The sequence below is a fragment of the Clarias gariepinus genome, chromosome 11 (genome assembly GCF_024256425.1).
Source record: "Clarias gariepinus isolate MV-2021 ecotype Netherlands chromosome 11, CGAR_prim_01v2, whole genome shotgun sequence".
Lineage (NCBI taxonomy): Eukaryota > Metazoa > Chordata > Actinopteri > Siluriformes > Clariidae > Clarias > Clarias gariepinus.
This window is the reverse complement of record NC_071110.1, coordinates 30,784,601-30,789,994: the sequence shown is the minus strand read 5'-3', so window position 1 is coordinate 30,789,994 and position 5,394 is coordinate 30,784,601. Positions and strand designations below refer to the sequence as shown.

The 5,394-nt window shown below is 37.6% G+C and overlaps 1 long non-coding RNA gene across 1 annotated transcript; it reads left to right on the top strand.

The window, feature by feature from the left end:
* Window positions 1-506: 506 nt before the first annotated feature.
* On the top strand, window positions 507-5,115 carry LOC128532999 (uncharacterized). The gene is made up of 3 exons (XR_008361334.1): window positions 507-634; window positions 4,187-4,241; window positions 4,870-5,115. It is a non-coding gene; the product is annotated as an uncharacterized LOC128532999 (long non-coding RNA).
* Window positions 5,116-5,394: the final 279 nt, after the last annotated feature.

Sequence of the window (5,394 nt, the reverse complement as noted above, 5' to 3'; positions counted from 1 at the left end):
GTGTTGGTCATCATCAGCATGTATTATGATGTGGGATGTGGTGCGCTGCTGGGTCCAGCCTCACTGTCCCTGACCTGTTATAGGCAGAATCTGTTCATTTGAAGCATTTCACAGCATTTACCTCTAAAGCTTTTTCTTATTTTCGGGTAACCTTTTCTTCTTCCTCCTTTTCATTCATGGAAATTATTATTAATTTGCTCAGAAAATTCGCTGCATCGAGAAAGGATCAATATCTAAAAATTGCCGACACTGAAAAAAATGATTTTTTGGTGTGGTAAAATTTATTAAATTAACCATCATAATTTTTACATTGTAAAAATACATTTCAAGGAGAACTAGAATTTTCTAAGTAAAAGTTTAAATACCTACACATTTAATTCGTGCAATAAATTAACTAAGTGGAAAGAGTTAAATATTATTATGTATTTACTTGTAACATTTACATGTTTTATAGTCACTGCACATAAACCTAATAATATTAAGTAATTTTTACTTTTTAAGTTTAGTTTAAATTTCAAATTAAACCGCGCATGCGTGTTTGGAGACGCTGTACCCGCGCTGTGGATCAGTCGGTTGGGGATCATCACGGAGGTACAGCACGGCGTGGCTGGAGCTGGAGTTTGGCGTGTTCGAGGTAAGTTTACCTTTCTGTTTTGGATGTGTTTCTCACTTTCATGACCCCCAATTCAATTCAATTCAATTCAATTTTATTTGTATAGCGCTTTTAGCAATTTTCATTGCCGCAAAGCAGCTTTACATAGTCAAAAGAATTATTTAGGTTTGTATGAAATGTGAATTTGTATGAATCAAAATGGTCAGTTTGTCCCTGGTGAGCAAGCCGAGGGCGACAGTGGCAAGGAAAAACTCCCTGAGATGGTAAGAGGAAGAAACCTTGAGAGGAACCAGACTCAACAGGGAACCCATCCTCATTTGGGTGAAACAAAAAGCAGTAAATGATCTGCATTTATACAGTGTGTAGGGTGGGAGGCAGTTCAGCTATAATAGCTGATGTTAATTGATGTTAATATGGAGTCCAGGTAGTTATTGAAGACCCAGGTAGACTTGTAAGAAGTTCCAGTCATGAACTATCGAACTGTCAAGTCCCCAGAGAAACAGTTGCCAACACCAGTCAAGGCCAGAACCATCTTCTAGGTAGAGAGAATCATTCCCAGACACCAGACGCATCCCAGAGAGACACACGGGGCATCCATGTGACGAGATCTTCAGCCAGAAGCGGGGCACCAGGATGGGTCAGACAGGTCCGGAGGGCAGAGGGAGTCTGGATCACTGGCAGCTCAGGAACGACATGTGTAGCTCGACAGAGAGAGAGAGAAAGAGTGAAAGGGGGGGACAGGAGGAGAGAGGAAAAAGAAAGAGGGGGGGAAAGAGAAGAAAAGGAGAGATGGCAGTTAGGTATGGTCACAGTCACACAATGTATAATGTGAATGTATATTAACTGTAGCGTGCAAGCAGAGACTCCGGCAGGACTAACTATGACAGCATAACTAAAAGGGAGAGCCAGAAGGAAACACAAACATGAGGGCTTCCTGACATGTAAAGCAAACAATCCCCTCACCGTCAGCAAACCTGAGTGATCAATGAGAGTGAGGAAGACAGCATCCAAACATACCAGTTCACCATAATACTCTACGTCCATGAGTCCCCCAGATCTGCTCCTTTACCTATGGCAAATCTATTTATAAAAATGCTCGGCTAAATAAATAGGTTTTTAGCCTGGACTTAAACACTGAGACTGTGTCTGAGTCCCGAACACTATTTGGAAGACTATTCCATAACTTTGGGGCTTTGTAAGAAAAAGCTCTGCCCCCAGCTGTATTTTTCATAATACGCGGTACTGACAAGCAGCCTGCATCCTTTGATCGAAGTAGGCGTGGCGGATCGTAAGACACTAGCAGTTCGCTCAGGTACTGCGGCGCGAGACCATTTAATGCTTTATATGTCAAGAGTAGTATTTTAAAATCAATGCGAAATTTCACAGGGAGCCAATGGAGTGAAGATAAGATAGGGGTGATGTGCTCATATCTTCTGGTTCTGGTGAGGACTCTCGCTGCTGCATTCTGGACTAGCTGAAGCTTATTTATGCATCTAGCTGAACAACCAGACAGTAAGGCATTACAATAGTCCAACCTAGAGGTGATAAAAGCATGAACTAGTTTTTCTGCGTCGTTTAGCGACAATAAATTTCTTATTCTGGCAATATTTCTGAGGTGAAAGAATGCTATCCTGGTAATATTATCTACATGTGCTTCAAATGAAAGGCTGGAATCAATAATCACACCAAGGTCTTTCACTGTTGCATTTGATGGAACAGAAAGGCCATCTAAAGTTACGGTATGATCTAAAATTTTACTCCTAGCTGTATGCGGTCCTATGACTAGAACTTCTGTCTTATCCGGATTTAGCAGAAGGAAGTTAGTTAGCATCCAATTTCTTATGTCCTGCACACATTGCTCAATTTTAGTAAGCTGTTTTTTCTCATCAGGTTTTGCTGAGACATATAACTGTGTATCATCAGCATAACAATGAAAACTAATACCATGCTTACGGATTATGTTGCCCAGAGGAAGCATGTAAAGGGAAAAAAGCAGTGGACCTAAAACTGAACCCTGCGGAACGCCAAACTCCACTAGAGAACATGCAGAATAATCACCATTTAAGTCTACATACTGATAACGATGGGTCAGATAGGATCTGAGCCAGGAGAGGGCTGTACCCTTAATTCCCACTACATTTTCTAATCTGTGAAGAAGAATAGCGTGATCAACAGTGTCAAAAGCTGCACTGAGGTCAAGTAATACAAGCATAGTTACACAACCCTGATCAGAGGCCAATAGAATGTCATTTACTACTTTAACGAGCGCTGTCTCTGTACTGTGATGAGGCCTAAATCCTGACTGATACAGTTCATGTATGCCATTCCTATGTATATATGAGCATAGCTGCTCCGCTACTATCTTTTCCAGGATCTTAGAGATAAAGGGGAGGTTTGATATTGGTCTGTAACTGGACAGCTGACAGGGGTCGAGGTCAGGTTTCTTAATTATTGGTTTGATAACTGCTAATTTAAAAGATTTTGGAACATATCCAATGCTGAGTGAAGAATTAATTATTCTCAACAGGGGTTCTATTATTGCTGGTACTATCTGTTTAAGAAAATGTGTCGGTACAGGATCTAATATACAGGTTGATGAATTTGAAGAAGAGATGAGTGAAATTAGTTCATTCTCTTCAAGGGGAGTAAAGTATTCTAGGTTCTGGTCTGACATGGCTAGATTAACATCTGCATCAATTACATTGTTCGGTTTCAAAACCTCAATTTTATGCCTAATATTTACAATTTTATTATTAAAAAAGTTCATGAAGTCCTCACTATTGCATGATGTTGTTGTGGAGATTTCTGCAGTGGTCTTATTTCTGGTTAATTTGGCAATTAATGTTCATCTTAATCTCAGGACGTACAATTAGCAATATTTCAGTTTTTAATAGTGTGAAGATTCACAAAACACCGTTTTTCGTGTAAAAACCTGAACCTACTGAGCCCCCCAGGGGTACTGTGGTAAAAATAAAAATAAATAAATAAATAAATAAATAAATAAAATAATAACGAACCGAGCGCGTGGTTTAATAAACCGAGATGCGTGTTTCTTACCCCCACCCCTTGTGAAAACGGCGTGTTCAGAGAAAGGCTCGCCAGTGAGATGACCTTTCTGAACAAACTGAGTCAGATGTGTTAAAGCATTAAATGGTAAAAGAGCACTAGCAATAAACGTTTTTTTTTAATCCGAATTTTATTAATAAGTTACAAGTTAAATTTCAACTGTAATGAACCTGTACATATGTTCAAACAGTATTGACAGAAGCTCTAATTTATCCAAATCGCATTGCAGACAAGAAAAAGAAGTAGTCATCCTGTGACCTTGCATGCTTAATCTTTCCACACATGATTCTTGCTTCTCACTTTTTCCTTAATCCCTCACTATTCTATCTTGTATTTTTCTAACAATGTCAGAAACTTTGTGTTAGTAGCACTGCTTGACATGCTTGATGCCTTTCTCTTTTGTAATTTTCTTTGGATAAAGGCAAACTTACAAAAGATGAAGAAATGGCTAAATGTAGTTGTACTAATAAAAGATTATGTAATGATACAATGTAAATATTTTCACAGAAACAAAGCGTAGAGCTGAGACGTGAATCTGAAGAGGATCTCTGATGATTGCCTGGTAAAGCATTGTTTTCTTATTAATTATACAATTTAAAATGTTAAATTCACTACAAGATAAAGTTAGATGAAGGGGTGGACATTTCCTGCTTAGTAATGACCATCTACAGTTTATCTAGCTCAAACAGTAGAGCATGGTGCTACCAAGGTCATGGGTTTGATTCCCAGGAAAAGCAAGTAATTGTAAATTACAAGTTATAAATAAAAACTTGTACTTTGAATATAGTGTTTGTTGCATTGGACAGAAGCATATACCAAATGCAAATGAATACATAAATCTGAGTAATGATTGAAAGAATTTTCATGTTTGGACTAACCCTTTAAATACAAACTCAGCATTCATCATAGGATTTCCTGACACTGTAAAGGTGCAGAGTAATTTATGGAGTGTAGCCATCTCATGACATGTTTTAGAATGTTTTACTGATGCAAGATTATTGCTAAAGCAATTTAACCCAAGTTTAACAATCTGAAGTATATGAAGTGATGTTCATTTTTTATTATCAATCATTTTTATTATTATTTTTTCTCTGTGATAATGAAGTCATCACAGGTGATTGAAGCAATTCAGATTTTTTTTGTTTCTCAAAATATTTTTTTTTTTTTATTTACTTGTAAATTTTATGCAGGAGGACAGACAAAGTGATGCCAGTTTGCACATTCTTAAAATCCTTGTTGTCCGTGCTGTTGAAGGGGAGGAACCAGTTGGTGTATCCATAATCCTTGAAGGAAAGGAAATTTTGCAAGAATGTGGCAATACTGCAAATGCATGTGCACTGCTTATGGGAATAATTTATGCCATAAACCTTGCAGACCCCCGAGCACTGCGCTACACATTTGAGCTATTTCAGAAAGTTCTTTTAGAACTTGGTGGGATTAAGTTATCACCAAAAGTGCAAGCTTTAAAGATAAAGTTATCATTTTAAAACATTTGATATGGCTTGACTACTTGTATTTACATGTTCAGCTTAAAATGTTTTAATGCGTTAAGTTTCAATGGCATACTTTTAAGTGCACTATTACGGAGTGCTGATTTGAATGTTGCAACTTCACTGCTACAGAGGGCTATTAAGTTTTAAAGTTTATTCTACAGTTTGTTTAATGTATTTTCTGCTGTATTTTATTTCTAAATGAATGCTGTATTTTATTAATTA